We start from the raw sequence: 17723 nt of genomic DNA, 5'->3' as shown, positions 1-17723 counted from the left end.
AAAGGCACATCAGAAACAAAAGATATTATGTGGGAGTTGTGGGTGTTTGTGCCAAAGGTGAGAGCATGTCCAGAACATTGTAAAGAAAAGGTTTCTTTATTTCCTCTACAGGGGGGAACCATTAGCCAGCAATAGGGTCAGAGGGTCTTCCTCATGGGTAAGTGGTGGATACTGTGTCTCATCCAATGAAGTCATGACATCTGCCCGGTAATTGTCTCCTCTCATATGATCTTCACTCATAAAGCTGCCCCCAGCCTTCCCCTGGCCACATGGGAGGAGGTCACCGCCAGGGAATCTGTGATGACTCCATTGGATTCATCACAGACCACACTGATTGTTAAATAATTATCTTTATTTTTTAATGACTTGTTTGCGATGTAAATCCTTTGTAATATGTTTAAGACTCCTAAAATAGCTTTTACAATTGGCGTTAGTGTATGAGTCTCTGTTAGACACACTACTATTTTGAGAATACTTCTATCTATTTTAAAGTACTTCCACTGTAAATGCTTTTTGATACAGGACTATTAAAAACAGTATCTTTTTTAGTAAACAATGTGTAGATGGAAAATTACTTAGCATATTCTTTCTATGGATATTTCTCCCTCAGATTCCTCATCTTGATAGCTAGTCAGCATCAGATGTAAGGAAACTTTTTCCACAGAGTGCTTAGGGCTGCTCAGTATCGTTGTTGATGACTCCTTCGTATATGGCAACACCATTCCTCTACAACGGATGTGATGTCAGGGGTTATATAAAGGATGCACTATGCTCCCTTAACTCAGTTCCCCACTTTTCCCCCCGGGCTCAGTCTGCAAGAAGTCTCAGGATGTAATGGGGAAAGGCATAGAAACAAACAGCAAACAACCATTACTTGCTTACCTTTTTCTTTCATTTCTCAAACTTTGAAATGCAACCAGAATAAGCAGGACAGTCTCTTCAGCGAACCGCTGCTGACACCAAAACATAGCACTCTGCTCCTCATGTCACTGCACACAGAAACATGACCGTAGATTGCAAGTAAGACCATGGACCGCTAAGTGGGATAGGCTGGGAGGACGATGAGAAATCTGTGGGTGAAGAATCCATAGAAAGAAGATTACTGGTATGTAATTTCTCCTTCAATGGATTGCATTCTTCCACCGATTCCTCATCTTGATACACTTCCAAAGCAGTAGCCATGCTGGAGGATGGCTGGAAGTCACACCAAAAAGCTCTGGAGGAACGCCCTACCAAAGCACGCGTCTCCCCCATTGGCCAAGACCAAGCAGTTATTCTTGGCAAACGTGTACAGAGAAGACCACGTTGCCAGTCAACAAATGTCTAACCGGCACACCCCTCTAAAGAGCCGAGGAGACCACAACACCTATGGCAGAATGGGCCCTAAGCGCTGCTGGATAACCCTTACATGCGGTCTGGTAGCATTCAGAAATGCATAGCACTATCCAGCGTGAGATGGTTTGCTTAGTAACTCCTCGCCCCAACCTAGACTGTGAAAATGCAATAAACATCCGTTCATCATTTCTGGCCAGGTGTTAATGCTCAGCGCCTTCTTGGGATCCAATTTATGGAGCCCTTCCTCATCCTATGAAGGATGGGGCGGAGGGTAAAAAAATGGAAGGTCTATGCTCTGGCCCAGATGAAATTCCGACACCACCTTTCGCATAAACTTAGGGGAGACTTTCTCCTTAAAGAACTTCAGGAAGGATGTACCTGCAATTCACTGACAAGTCTGATGGGAGCTGAATGCAAAGGCTCAAATGAGCCGCCAACAGAAAGATGATAACTAAGCTCAGATCCCGATCTGACACTATAAAAAGCGTAGAACGAAAAGAGTTAAGACCATTCGGCAACTTGCCCACCACAGGGATGGTAATGAAGGAACCTTGATCTGGCATCCTTTTTTAAAGGGACAGAGCCGCCACATACCGTTTCACTGTGCCCACTTGCAGGTCCGATTTGACTAGATGCAACAAAAATCTCAATCCCCGGGGTGATGGGATAAGACATGGGGTGCACTTCTTTCGCCCTGCACAAGGTCACAAACGTTCTCCATCTGCCCACGTACAGGGACCTAGTGGATGGTCTACGTGCAACCAACAGCACCTCTTTGTCAATGTATGAGTCTCCGTATCCCAGCCTCTCAAGAGCCAAGCATGCAGGTTGAGATGGCCTGGGTTCGGGTGAAGCACATTACCTCCCGACATTGAACAGCAGTCCGGCGTCTGAGGGGGTGGGAATACAGTCAGTTCTAGCAGATCCGGGTACCACGTCCTCCTCGCCCAGTCCGGGGTAATCATGATCAGATGAACTCTGCAACCTCCTGAGAACCCAAAGGATGACTGACCCCTGGGAGGAAATTCCTTTGAACAGAACTGCTTGCACTTTGTGTTTCCCACAGTTCCAAACAGATCCACCACTGGGACGAGATCTCCGAATTGACCTCCGGGCATAGCTCCCACTCGTGGAAGACCGAGCTCTGCCTGCTCAGAGCATCTGCCAACCCATTCCCCATGCCTGCCAGGTGAACTGCAGAGGCTGAGATGTTATCCATCATGCAGAATCATAGCTGCATGGCCTCCCAGCACAGGGGCAATGATCTGACGCCTCCTGTTTCTCGAGGTAGTGCACTTTCACTGTGTTGTCCTTTAACACCAGGACATGTTTCCCCTGCAGAGTCAAAAAGTCAGTGCCAGTCTAACTGCTAGAAGCTCCAGCAGATTGATGAAGTACCCTTTCTCTTCCTGGGACCAATGGAAGCGCATCTGTAGAGCCGCAATGACAACCTGCTCCTGTGGCCACGCCCGCCCCCCGGTTCTCCAACTAACATGTTTGTCTTGTCGCTCCACCAGATCAGGTTGTTTGCCACAGACCTCAACACCTGGAGCAGATCGGACATCTGGTCGGAGTACTGTGGCCAATGGCTCCTGGAAGCCACTTAAGGGATCTCATCCGGAGTCCAGGAGTCCAGGATAATACAGGATGCCATGAGGCCCAGCAAACTCAGGAAGCCGACGCCAGAAGACTTCTGGAGTTATGGAAGAGACTGACCATGTGACTTTCTCCTCTGGAGGAAAAGCCTTCCGTTCCTGGGTGTCCAAGACTGCTCCGATGAATTGGAGCTTTTGTGCAGTTGAAGTCTGATTTCTTGAAGATCAGGGAGAAACCCAAGTTGTGCAGTAGCGAACAGGTGTCCTCGAGATGGAATGAAAACCTGTTCCGGCGACCGTGCTTGGAGCCCGAATCGTCCAAGTATGGAAACACAAAGAAGCCGGCTCTTCTGAAGTGAGCTGCTACTACTGCCATTAGCTTGGTATAGACCCTGGGGGCAGAGGGGAAGCCAAAAGGGATTGCTTTGAATGGATAATGTGTGTCTCGAATGATCAACCTTAGGAACAGCCTGTGCTTTTTTGATGAAACTTTGGATGTCGTCACTTCTCACAGAGGGGGAGCCGAGCCCCGCCCCTTTCCATGAGGCCAGGGAGGTGAGGCCACTACCCAATAGTCCCCCTGGGAGTGGTCCTCAGCGGGTGGATCTCATGGGGAGGGATAGCCCTTATTAGACTAGGGACGACTAACCAAGGAGAACGTGGTATGTCCACACGGCACCACAACCTGCCTCATCCTTCTACCCTATAGAGGACCCACTAGTTCCCCACACTTCCATGTATTCGTGTAGGGTAGATAGCACAATCTTTGTGAGAAATACTGAAATGAGGAAGAATAGGGACTACCCACCTGAAGTACACTGGAAGACTGGAACGAGAAATAATCTAACTGAGCCAGTAGAGATTTGTGCAGTTGCACATGAAGCGTTCCAAGTGCCAAATGAAATTACAAATAAATGATCTCGGGCCCAAATAACCGGACAGACACAAAGAACATGGCAAAGTGATACTTTATTATCAGCTCAATAAAGGAGGGACACCTGGTGAATAAACAAATTGCAGCTCACACACTTAAATACATTTCACAAAAGCTTTATACCTTGATGTACTTCAGCTATTAAGTCATCCTACGTGGCAAACAGTAAAAAACTATCGAACGGAGGGATTGGTTAGGGGAACATATATACCTATATTTCGTTTAGTTGTTAGTATCATAATTGGCCCAGGGGCCTGAATAGCTACAGCACAAATTGTGTCGCTATGTCCCATTGCGACAGACTCCGCTCCGCAGCGGGCTTCCGGGTAACTGTACTAAAAATGTGGTGCGTTAGACTCGGTGGCCAAGCTTCTTCAGTCGCCGCTGCCGACTTATGAAATAGGCTTCCTCTGGAACTCAGAAGTATGCCTGATCATCCTACCTTTCGTCGCCATCTGAAGACTTCTCTGTTTCAGTAATTGTGACTCCCTCTGTTTTTATTGATCTTGTCTCATCGGACCTCTCTTACCACCATGCCGCCTTTGGGTGGACGTGCGCTATATAATAAAGCATAACATTTGCTGCACCTTATCTGGTAGGCACGCCTTGAACTACCTCTTTACTGCGTATAATACAGATACTATCAAAATAACAGCAGCGGATTGGCTTCTGCAACAAAGTAGACCATCATTGCATAGGCCCTCTTGATTGGTTGGCATTCTGTCACAACCTAGGACATTCTGCTCGTTAGCAGCCCGTAAGCAAATTGAAAATGAGGTCTGCGGAACAAAGTCAGAAAACTGCCCACTTGCCCAACCATCTCTCCTCAGTTAGGCCCTAAACCAAGGCTTCTTCTTTGTAGTTGACGTGGCTGACTGTCCTCTTCCTCAGAACTTTAAAGGGATTGAAGGCACATTACTATCGTCTGGAGATTAATGAATAGGCCTTGTTTCCTGATCTTGCACTACATGGTCGGGGGACCACATTCAGACCTTCCATTTAGTTCTATTTAATTCAATTATACTGGGTGCCGTTACTCCTCTTGATACTCTGGAGACTTGGTTGCTCCGTCTTGCATATGCTTTCTGCATCTTTGATTATTCAATACTGTAAGGAACCCATGGTGGCAACAGTAAAGAGACACAAGTGACCACAGTTCAATGGTGTTTATTAAACTGTATAAATGGGAGAGAAAAACACCTAATCTAAACCTAAAATGGGAGCAAGCTACGACCATCAAATAATAATAAGGCAGTCGTAGTGGCGTCTTGTCAAATAAAAAGGGCCTATACTAAAAAGAACCTTTTGCCAAACCTTACTGCTAAGTTACAAGAAAAAGTGTTCACAAAATGATACGTCAGGATGGTATAACTGGGGTCTCCCTTCTAACTTTTTTAGCATGGGACAAGGCGGAACTCTCAACCACAGCAGACTCCTGGGCTTTCCCAGAACAAGTTTCCAAATGATCAGGGCCTACGGTGGCCAAGTCTCTTTTACACAAGGTCTTTTGCCTCAGAGGACCTGATGTGCTCTAAATAACCAAAAAAAAAAGTTCCTTTCAGTAATCTTCCAGTCGGGTGACTTCCTATCAGCCGTGGATCCCCCTCAACCGGACTCCGATCCTTTTGTAACTTTGGCCTCCCTCAGTCGGGTTCACTACGGCCTTTCACTCCCAATATTATCACCTGTAATATTCGAGAGTCTCAATGTCTTTTGAAACAACTGGTTACTGTGGACATCCCTAAGCCGGGTTCATACTTGTCAACTTAACACAGTTCACTTAGTTGCAGCACCTTGCCGGATTCACGTCCCTTTGCTTTTTCAAGCCACCCGTCAGGCTTTCTCGCAGCCCCCAGTCAGGCTTCACATACTTGACAATTTAATACAATTCGCTATCCGCACATCGTTTCCCTCAGCCGGGTTCACACGCCTGTTTGCACAATGTCGAAACTTTGGTAAATGGTTAAGGATTCCAGCCCTGAGTCAGGATTTCTCTTAGCCCCCAGTCAGGATTCACCCATTCACCCTTCGCACCGCGTTTCCCTCAGCCGGGTTCACATGCCTGTTTCACAATCTCATCACTTTGGTAAGTGGTTATGGACTTTCAATTGCACAAGGGATTTTGGTTCGCCCCTTGTATGACCACCTTAACTCTCTATGTCAGCATTTTTCTTTGACCTCTGTGTAATAGGATATTCACAAGAAAAAGGGAACCAGTTAGAGTCTTTTATAATGAGCGTCCACGTGGCACCGGACCACTCTGCAAGTCTAGTAGTACACAAGTTCTTTGTTTATGCTATGTTGATGTTTGCAACCTTTGCTCAACACCACCAGGTTTGCTATCGGTTCTCCCTCCGACTCACCGGCTGTGCTGAACTTCTTGTCGTTTCTTGTCTCTGGAGTCTAGGACCATACAACGGTAGCAAGCACGTCTCCCTGCCTTGGTTATCAGGGCAAGAGGGTCCTGTGCACCGTTGACATGTTACACCTCATGTCAACTGTAGTTCCCGGGCTTATGATTCATTTCATGGAGGCTTTACAGGGCTGGATCGAAAAAGGGCAAGGGCACTTCCCTCCTTGTAGTCCTTTCAGGTCCCGCTGCCTTTCTCCTCGTTTTGAACTGCCATTCTGGAATAGCAGTCTCTTTGAGCGTTTTTGCCTTGCTTGATATGTGCTCTTGTGCTCCACCTTTTATCCCTGTAGGGAAGGGAAAGGACTGTCAGGTGTGAGTAGTTCTTGACAATTGCCTGACTCTGCCTGACAGTTCAGCACAGCCGGTGAGTCAGAGAAGACAGATAGTAAAACCGAACTGTGCTGGGCCCAAGGATGCAGGTGGTAACCTTAGTGAACAAAGAATTTGTGTAACTGAACTTTAAAGAAACCCTAGTACAAGGTTCAGAAGCATAGTGGTCAGGCGTCGCGGGGCACTCATTCAAAGGACTCTGACTGAAGCCCTTTTGGGTTATGTTTGTTGAAACTATAAAGACCAAGCCGCCTTAGGAGAGGCTAGAGTGGAGTGTCAAAGTAGTCCTAAAACGGTCGAGCAAAACCGCTTGTACACTCGAAAGTCTTTGAGACATGGATAGTGAAAACTGATTGAACTGTGAAACTGGCAAATGTGATCCCAACAGAAGGAACCCTGGAATCAAGGGTAAACAGCGATATGCCCGTGAACATTGTGAAAACATTGTGAACCAGGCTGAGGGATGTCCACAATGGATACTTGGTTGAAAAGACATTGAGATTGTTAAGTGATACGTTTTTGAGGGAGAGGCTGTAGTGCACCCGATCGAGGGAGGCCAACGTTGCAAGAAGGATCCGAGCATCGTGAAATGGTTGCCAAATTAACTTTTGTTTGTTAATTGTTTATGGTACAGCAGGCCTTCTAAGGCAAGAGACTTTTTGCAGGAAAGAGACTTGACCCCGGAAGGTCCTGACATCGTTGAAAGGAACTGTAACCTTGTGTTGGTGAGGCCCAGGAGTGTGCTGCGTACAAAGATCCTGCTTTGCCCCATGCTAAATACGTGGGAAGGGAGACGCAGTGATACCATCCGGACTTATTATTTTGTGAACACTTCTTTCTTTTCTAGAGAACATTTTCCCACACTCTTTTGTAACTTAGTAAGGATTGCCAATAGGTTTTTTAGTATAGGCCCTTTTTATTTGACAAGATGCCACTAGGACTGCCTTATTTGATGGCCGTAGCTTGCTCCCAATTAGGTTTAGATTAGGTGTTTTTCTCGCCCATTTATACAGTTATAAACACCCTTGAACTGTGATCACTTGTGTCTGTCTTTACGGTTGCCACCATGAGTTCCTTACAGCACCGACTACGCTGATCACTGTTCCTCCGTTTTACCTACAGTTTTCAACATCCTGCAAACTGAACTTTACTTGCCTTCACACTTGGATTACAGCACTGTACTGGAACTCTGTAGTTGCACCCTCGTTCCGCCCGAGTGTAGTTTTGCGGTACGTCCTCGTGTCGCCGGGTACTGCGTGCAAGACTACTTCCTTCTGGATTGCTGGACTCCTTCCCGGATCCTGGGCTCGGCCTAGAACCCTGCATCCTAGAGTTTCCACTGGCTACTTGACAATCCTATCTAGGTCCACCGTTATAACACACGCCAGCACAGCTGCTGGTCGTGCATCTCCTGCCTTTTCGCCTGAGCCCTCACTCCACTATCAGATATACATTAGTGGAAGGTGCTCTCAGGAGAAAAGTCTCCCTCTAGTATGAGGCCAGTAGCCGTGGACTGTGGTTACTGGCTTAATCATTCCTCTTTCACACGAGGACCTGACAGAGAGCCACAAAGCAGAGAAATTCAAAGTCAGTGTATGGGACGCTTAACAATCTCACTCACCATTCGCGGAGGTCGAACGGCCCAGAAGGCTTCAGGAGCCAACTACCAGACAACGAAGACTGCGGGACATCCCGGTCAGAGACTGATGCGCTGCCCACGAGGAGCAGAGTGCTGCGGCGCAGCTGTAGCATACGGAAAGGCAAACAAAACCTGCAGGAACTCGACCAGAGACACCACCCACAGAGCGTAGGCAAGACCCTCACAGGTACCAGGGTTGCCAGGACGCTTGGTGGGGCTTTGGAAAGTCGTATCTGGGACCCGCACCCAATTGAGAAGAGCATCAAAAATCCTCTTCTTCAATGCAGTATCCGACAGGAAAGTAAACCAGGTCAGCCAAAAGAAAGCAGCATAATCCTATGGGTGTGAGACCCACACCGACAAACCAGTAAAACAAGATGAAAGGAAGCCAGGGGAAGGGAGTCATTCATAACCAGAGTGGAACCAACACTTGTGAAGTTAAAGTTGGAGACTAATGGCCACCTAGAAGCAGTAACCTATGTGCACAAAGAAGCTAAGAAGAGCAGAGTTTGTCAGAAACACTTTATACACTTTAAACATTGAGACAGAGTCAGTGCCCAGACTCTAGATTTTGCTTCTGTTGGCAGCTTCAACACCGATCAGCCCAACCATCTCATCAAAATGTACTTGCAGACTCCTAGATTTTATCAACATTTTCCTGTCAAAGAGCAGCCAATCTCTGTTCTTGGATGGATATAACAGCAACATGTATGCCATCCACTCTGGGGTCCTGCAGCGTTCTGCCCTATCTCCTATTCGGTCCAGGCTGTATCTTTGCTTGCTGTCCAAACTTCTTTTAGTATACAAAATTATATTTAAGCAGATGATACACAGTTTCATGGGTACATGAGTTGGATGAATCAGAACAAGCTAAAATTCAATGAACCCAAAGAACAAGGTACTTACCTTATCTGGTAACGTTCTTTCAATGGGATGTTCCTCCAACGTATTCCACAGATATGACAGGTAATGACCACAGCTGTGCTGCTTCGGAAAATCTTTCGGCATAGGCGTCCTGCGTCGATACATTGTCCCTCCAGGGCCTCCGTCGAGGGTCGACGTCACTGGATGTTATATATAGGACGCACAGCGCCCGTAGTCTCAGTTGTAGTTTTTTCCCAGAACGTGTGGCACCAATCTCCTGCCAGTATAACTGCAGAAAGCCTTGCGGAAACGTAAGCTGCAATCGCATACGAAATTCTGTAGAGGGTTAGGCTGGGAGGGTTCGATGTGGAATACGTCGGAGGAACATCCCATCGAAAGAACGTTACCAGATAAGGCAAGTAACTTGTTCTTCGAGGGGATTTTGTCCTCTCACGTATTCCACATCTATGACAGACTCCCAAAGCAGTACCAATGTATGGAGGTGGGAAAAGAATTTACAAATTTAGAATTTTAGAATGCCCAATTAAATTTCTGAATAAAGGATTGCCTTACCAAAGGCCAAATCCTGCCCCTGGATGGAGTCCAAGGCATAGTGTCTCACAAAAGTATGGACAGAGGCCCATGGGGCTGCTTCGCAAATATTGCGAATTGGAAACATCCCTCTCTAGAGCAGTGGAGGCAGCCACACCCCTAGTAGAGTGAGCCCGTAAGCCTACTGCAGGGTCCTTTCCCGCCAAACGGTAACAGATCGTCAAAATGATCCTTCTGGACAAGGTCTGTTTGGAAACAGCCTGGCCCAAGCGCCTTCCAGCATAACAAACAAAGAGCTGATCGTCCACTCTGACCCAGGACATCCGTGAGAGATAGAAACTCAAAGCTCTCCTAGGATCCATCCTATGGAGCCTCTCCTCTTCGTTACCAGGATGTGGAGGAGGATAAAACGCCAGAAGAATCACCTTCTGGCTTAAAGGAAATTCCGACACAACCTTCGGAAGAAAAGAAGGCCGTACCCGCAAGACAACACTGTCCTTATGGAAAACAGTAAAGGGTAGCTTGGGGGAGAGTGCCTGCAACTCACTCACTCTGCGTGCAGATGTTAGGGAGATTTCTCTTATAAGGCTAATTTCCCAAACCTAGCGAGTCCCCCAGCAGCCTTGCTGGATTTTTGGGGTTTGTTTTTTTCTCATGCTAAGAGTGAGACTCTTTTCCTCCCACACTTAGGCATGATTTGAGGTATGTCTTTGACTTTTTGTGTGCTTATGGGCTATGTTTTTTTTTACTCCATAGGGTATCATCTGTTTCTGTGTATGTGTTACACAGCATCCTCAGTGCAGTAACACAGGGGTGTCATAGTGAACCCCAAACATAGACTCCATACCCTGGGACTGACGACTGTCTCCCAGGGCTGTAAAGTCACCATTGACTTTACTAGTCCAAAATTGTGAACAGAACCAGTACAAACCATCATATTGTGGAAGTACTGGAAGGGGTTAAATCGATTGCCCCTGGGTCTGTTTCCAAGGGGGCACTGTCCAGTCCCCCCTTGTCGAGTTTCTGGCTGGTGGCAGTGGTTACCACGCAAAATATTCCACCAAAATATTTCCTATGGGATTTTCCCATTGATTTTAAACGCACCACTTTTGGTGCAATGTTAAAGATACCGCTGGTTTATTTATTTAATATTAAATCACCGGTTGGGTCTTTTTGCCAGAACTCTTTTCTAAAATGGCGTTTGTGTCCGTCTCTGTAACTCCAACCAATGTCGGGATGTGTGGGTGGGGGAATTGGCACCCTGGACTGCATTGCCTTAGCAACCCAAGTCTCAACCTCTGTTCTGAATGGGCCAGTGGTGAGCCACCCAGCTCACCACTTAGCATGTTTGAATGACAGCTAGGCTGTTGAATTGGGGTTTTTCTGCATTAAAGCAGGGCTTTTGGGACTGGAACTTCCGAAGTCGTCACAGGACCTAAGAAATCCGAAGAAGGGAGAAGCTGAGCCAGTTGCAAAGACAACACCACCGGTGGAGCCCTGCTGCAACGACCTCACCACTTTCCCGACGACAAGAGAAGATCTTCTGCTGTAAGAGTCTTCTTCCTCTGAGCTGGCGGATCAAGCAGTTCGCCATTTCGCCTTCCAGGACGTATCTTGGTCGAATCGCCCGTGCCAAGCACCCCAGCGGCCGGATGGCCAAGCTTCACCACTGTGACCGCGAATACCAGGAACGCACCTTTTAACCGACACAACTGCCACCGCTGGAGCTTCCTCAACTTTAAAAGGTACTGTGTTCCACCTGACCTCCCTTTCTTCGGTTTGCTCAAGGTGACCCTTAAATCCTTGGCTTTCCAACTGGGTTGGCCCCCAGACATTCTAACTTTATCTTTTGAACCACCCCAACCTCTTTTGAACAATTCTACAAAGACTTGAATGTATTTCACAACTGTGTGATCTTGGGCACATTTCACCTCGCCCCATATAAAGTGGGCCTGGCCTTTGAACTTTGGCTCTACAGTAGACTCTGCCTTCCCTAACTTGTTTTGGTCTCTTAAAAGTGTTGGGAACTGTTTTATTTTTATGACCTGCCTTTTTCTCTCCCTTTTACTTAATTATTGGAGTGCCATCTAAGTTACGCGCTCACCTCGGTTTTGACAAAAAGTGGTGTTTTGACTTAGACTTGTCTAATAATTCTTAAGAGAGGTGTGTATACTTTTCTGATTGTGTTTTGAACTTGCTTTGATTAATAGTGCTAGTGTATTTTCTAAAGTGTGTGTTAAATAAATAATTATATACTTTTGATAACAAGCTCTGTTCAGTGTTTGCTTGCTCTACTGTGTTTTTAGCCCTATTGTGTATCCTCTGTATACTGCCTAACTCTTCTTGAGAGAAGTCTGACTGCTCAGCCACAGCTACCAGGTAAATCTGGGTGGTACAGACTGCTACCAATTGGATTTACTGCTTACTCCTGTAGTCTTAATCTGTTTGCAGTGTTCCCCAAGGGAACTGCACAGGATTCTGCCTAACAGTGGAAGTGACCGCCACTAAAAACACAGTTTTAAAGGACAACAGTCTCAACGGACAAGAATGTAAGTGCTCAAACGGAGCTCCCATTAGGAACTTTAAAAACAAATTCAAATCCCATCCCGGCACCTGGAAAGGCGACGGAGGAAACATATTAGTTAGCCCTTTTAGAAACTGAGAAATAAGAACATTCCTCAGACGAGCGCTTAAATATGGACAGCGCCACCAGGTAACCCTTAATGGTACCCACTTGCAGGCCCTTGGGGGCTAAAGAAAGTAGAAAAGACAAAACCAAAGGAATGGAACATTGGAAAGGATCCTCATTCTGTACCGTGCACCAGTCACAGAACTTCCTCCAACGGCAACGGTACAGGGATTTCGTTGTAGACCTTCGGGCCGAAAGCAACACCTTCACCACGTCTTCGGGGAGATCCCAATCTTTATACCTCAACCTTTCAGATACCAAGCATGAAGGCTGAGACACGTGACCTCTGGATGGAGAACCCGACCCCCCTCCCGTGAGAGCAGATCGTCTCGGTAGGGAATACGGAGTGGAGGGCAGATGGACATGTCTAGAAGGTCCGGGTACCACACTCTCCTGGCCCATGCCGGAGCAATGAGGATCATTCAGGAACCGAACCTCCTTAACCTCCGCAACACTTGCGGAATGACAGTGACTGGAGGAAACGCGTACAGCAGTGGGAAGGACCACTCCACTACGAACGTGTCCCCTAAGGCTCCTCTTGGAGGAAATTCCCGCAAGCAGAATCTTTCGCACTTCCGGTTGACACTGGTGGTGAAGAGACCCACTTGTGGGGTCCCCCCAAAGAGCGAAGATCTCCAACAGAACTTCCTGAGCCAGCTCCCACTCGTGAGAGACTGTGCTCTGCCTGCTCAGAGTGTCCAACGCCGCGTTTTCATTTCCGGCCAGATGAACTGCCGAGATCGAAATTTCCTGCTGGATGGCCCGGAACCAGAGCTGCATCGCCTCTCTGCACAACGGGAGTGACCCTGCCCCCCCCCTTTTCTGTTGAGGTAGTGCATGGCCACTGTATTGTCCGTCATAATCAGGACATTCTTCCCCCACACAGACGGCAGAAAAGCCTTCAGGGCTAGCCTAACAGCCCACAGCTCTAACAGATTGATGTGGAGTCTGGACTCTGACGGAGACCAACGGTCGCTGGCTGTCAACTCGTTGGCAAGAGCTCCCTAACTCCTGAGGGATGCGTCCGTCATGATCGTCACCTCTGGCCACGGTTGCCAAAATGGAGCACCCTTCATCAGATTGCCTTCGACGGCCCACCACAGAAGATCCTAGGCGCCCGAGGGTGGAATCTGAACGGGATCTGACATCTGCCAGAGAACTGAGACCACTGCATCTTGAGAGCCCACTGCAGAGATCTCATCCGCAGCCTGGCCTCTGGCACCAGGAAAATGCAGGATGCCATGAGGCCGAGCAACCTCGAACTCGAATGCCGGGAGACTCTGGGAACGTTGAAACTTGTCCACCATCTGCAGAATGTGATGAGCCCTCACCTGGAGAGGCGAACACAGCCCCGGGGATGTGTCGAGCACTGCTCCAATGTACTGGAGCCGCTGGATAGGTGTCAAATGAGACTTCTTTAAATTGAGGGAGAAGCCCAGCTTGTGAAGGGAGTAGCAGGTGACTGACAGATGATCTCGGGAGAGCGCGCCCTGATCAACCAATCGTCGAGGTAGGGGTAGACATGAATCCCCCTTTCCTGAGATACGCTGCCACCACCAACAACAGCTTGGTGAAGACCCTCGGAGCAGAGGTCAATCCGAACGGCAGGACCGAAATTGAAAATGTGAGTCGCCAACCGCGAACCTCAGGTACTTCCTGTGCTTTGGATGAATCGGCACATGAAAGTAAGCATCCTTGAGGTCTAGAGACACCAACCAATCCTGAAGTTGAAGGGCCTGGAGGACTTGAGAAAGTTACCGTCTTGAACTTGTCCTTCCTGAGGAGCATGTTCAACCAACTCAAGTCCATGATGGGACTCAATCCCCCGTCTTTTTTCGGGATCAAAAAATAAATGGAATACCATCCCTTGTTCCTCTCCGCTGCAGGCACCAGTTCTATGGCGCCTTTCTCCAGCAGGGATAGGATTTCCTGCGCAAGGAGCGGATCCGGATGCTTCAAAGAGAGGTTCCCCTGTGGATTGTCATGAGGCCTCTGCCGGAAGGGAAGACAGTAGCCGTGGGCTATGATCTCCAGAACCCACACATCTGAAGTAATGGTTCGCCATTCTCCAAGATGCTGCGCAAGTCTGCCCCCAACCGGCAAACCATGGGACATGGCCTCATGACTGAGTGGACGTAGCTGCGGCAGTGCCTGAAGACAAAGAGGCGACTGCCCAAGCGGCTTTGGCACCTCGAGTACCTTGCTTTCTACCTCTGGTACTCCTATTGTGGCCCCTTTGACTGGCAGCTCCCCTCGATCTACCAAAGGAAGAGTAGTACCGAAAGGAACCTCCCCTCCATTGCTGTCCCCTAGGACGAAAAGGCGGAGGTTGACGTACTGCAGCGCCTAAAGACTTTGCTGCAGCTTTGGAGGTCTGCAACCTCTCAGATAGATGGACACCATCAAAGGGCATGTTGAGAAGCCGGGATTGAACATCAGGAGGAAACCCTGACTTCCGCAACCACGCAAACCTGCGTATCACGGTGCTCGCAGCCATGGACCGGCTGACACAGTCTGCCGTGTCCAAACCCGACTGCCATACCCCCAGATGAAAATACCTTCTTCGCCCAACCATCAAAGCGCTTATCGTCCCTATCAGGAGGGATGGTAGGATACACAGCCTGCTTCGCTGGGGCCGTAGCCGCCTGCACCACCAAAATCTCCAGAGTAGGGTGCGTCGATGAGTAGCAGGGGTCACTACTGGCTGGGCGGTATTTTTTCAGAAGCGACTTATTCACTGCAGGGAGACTCTCCAGAGCAGTCCAAGCCGCCGCCACCATTCTTTGCAAAGCCATGTGAAATGGCAACAGTGGGTGGACCTTGGTCCAGGATGTCCGTCAGATCATCCTGATCAAAATCAACAGGTGGAGCAGACCACCCCAAGTATTCTGTCACCCTGGACATGAGACGCCTATAGGAGGATTCAACATGCGTCCCAGGCTCAGGCCTGCCAATCTTCACCTCCGGAGAGGTGTGAAGCCCACTGGCATCATGCAAGGACTGACGGAGTTCCTCCATCTACTGCGACCAGACAAAAGGTCATCAGGGACATCAGGAGGCACAACCATCTCCTCATCAGACCCTTCTTCCACCTCAGAAATATAATCCAAAGGTTAGAACAAATCCAATCAGGGTGGAGGAACAGAGAAGGGCTGAAAAGCAGGCCTCACAGACTTCCTCAGAGCCTTCCTCTGAGTTTCCACAGCCCTCCGGGGCACCTCCAGCAAATCCTCCACAAACGGCGTCGAGGGAATCGGCGTTGACGTCGACCGAGGCACCGATGACTTAGACAACTGCTTCGAGGCCGGAGTCCCGAGAGTGTCTTTCGATGGCCTTGACGCCGATGTCTTCGAGGACGGAGCCTCGAGAGAGCCCCTTGACGGACACAGCACTGATGGCGTTGATGCCTTCTTTGAAGGCCTCACAGGATCTGCCGGTCTCGATGGCGTTGAGGACCGGGACCTGGATCTGGCACGGCTATGGCGATCAACCATGTCCGATCGGGACCTCGACGGCTCGCGATGATTGCGCCTACTGCCCGAGCCCGAAGGCGTGCGAGTGGTGGACCGAGCCCGTTCCTTGCCGGCTTCTTTCGAAGGCGCGGACGGAACAGTGCCTTGTTATCCGGAAATCGCCATCATCTGCTGGCGGAATGCATCCCATTCGGCTGGCAATGAAAACTTGATGGGACAAGTCAACCGCCTTCTGGGGGAGTCCGAGGAGGAGGACGGGGAAGGCGACCGGTGACTGCGCTTCCGAGAATGCCTAGAAGAGGCCGAGGAATGGCGGGAACCACTCCGAGACCGAGACCCCCTGGACTTACGCCGACACAGAGTCGCCCCTCGAGTCGTTGGTCGAAAGCCCAGCGGATTTCAACTTATGGGGCTTAGACACCCTACCTACCTTTAATTTCTTCTTCCGTTCCCGCAAGGCCTTCGAAGTTAATGACTGGCAGTCATCGCAGTCGTTGGTGGCGTGGCTTTCGCCAAAGCACCAAAGGCAGATGTCGTGCGGGTCTGTGATAGACATTTTCGCACCGCAGTCCCGACATTACTGAGGCTGCGGGCACCGTGTGTCCTATATATAACAACCGGTGACATCGACCCTCGACGGAGGCCCTCGAGAGGCAACGTATCAACATCATCGATGCAGGACGCCTACGCCGAAATATTTTTCCAAAGCAGCACAGCTGTGGTGATTACCTGTCATAGATGTGGAATACGTCGGTGGACACAACCCCCTCGAAACAGAGATACTGATATGTAGGCCTGCACCCCGGTCTTACACAATACATACATTTCTGGACTCCTTCTCGGGCAAAGTGACCAACTATAACCAGCCAATTTTATGTTCTTGGTGTATTGCTGGATAATGAACAGACTAACATCCCAAATTTAAAAAAGTGGTTGAACAGTGTAAGGCACAAGTTCATGTGTTTTTAACAGTTCATTTTACACATTATTAGACTAAAAATTTTTACCAGAGAGGTAGATGGTGTGTTGGGGCCATGCAATATACAAATGGAAGGTGGAAGAATTTCACAGTAAAAAAAAAAAAGTGGTACAAAAAGATTCAAACTTAAAATTTGACTAAACCACATAGATCCGAAGGCAATGCTGAAATCCCTAAAAAGATAAAAAATACTGCGGACCTTTTTTGCCCAACGCAGCATACATGGGAATACTTCACTGCTCTGTTAAAAACACTCCATCGAATACAAAATCTGTCATGATTCAGACCGTTCTGGACGGTCTGGTCCTTTTAGACATTGACTATTGCAACTCGAACCCTCCTAAAATGGCTGACGCCGTGGAACGGCACGGTCTAGTATTTCTGATCCTGTCTCATGCTTCCTTGAAAGCAGACATGCCCCGCGGCTCGGCGCGTCTCAACGCAACGCTTATCTGTAACTCCTGGTCCCGGCCAGTTGTGCATCTAACTTCCCTGTCCTCGTTTTTGCCTTCATTTTCATTAAGGCACCATTTTCCTGCTCCCTTCCTGAGCGGCCCCGCTACCTCTGCCTTAGCGGAGTTGCGCGAGCCGTTTTTCGGCCATTCCCGGTTTAGTCTTCCCCTGTCCTAGACCCTTCCTGGATCCTCCATGGAACTTTGAACGCATTCCAACTCCACGGCTCCCCCGCAGGCTGGAGCCTCAGACTTCAACACTTGCTACCTGCCTGCAGACTGGCTTCAGCGGAAACACAACCGTACCTTTACAAGACCCGTACCTCCAAGAAGAAGCCTGTAAACACCAGAAAAAAAGACAACAAGAAACAAACAGGTGAGTCAAGTATCTGAGGACTCGGATTCTGACTAAAATCAGGGTGCCGTATACTGCTAAAATCCCTAAAAGGGCCCATATTACATCTGTAC

At 48.6% G+C, this 17723-nt stretch overlaps 1 protein-coding gene across 1 annotated transcript in view; it reads right to left on the bottom strand.

Annotated features, from left to right (window-relative positions):
• Window positions 1-17723, bottom strand: part of PIK3R4 (phosphoinositide-3-kinase regulatory subunit 4) — a 1130409-nt gene that overhangs the window by 132867 nt on the left and 979819 nt on the right. The window lies entirely within an intron of this gene.

Source organism: Ambystoma mexicanum, chromosome 2q (assembly GCF_040938575.1).
Source record: "Ambystoma mexicanum isolate Mex_15411 chromosome 2q, UKY_AmexF1_1, whole genome shotgun sequence".
NCBI classification, from domain to species: domain Eukaryota; kingdom Metazoa; phylum Chordata; class Amphibia; order Caudata; family Ambystomatidae; genus Ambystoma; species Ambystoma mexicanum.
This window is presented reverse-complemented; position numbering and strand designations above follow the sequence as displayed.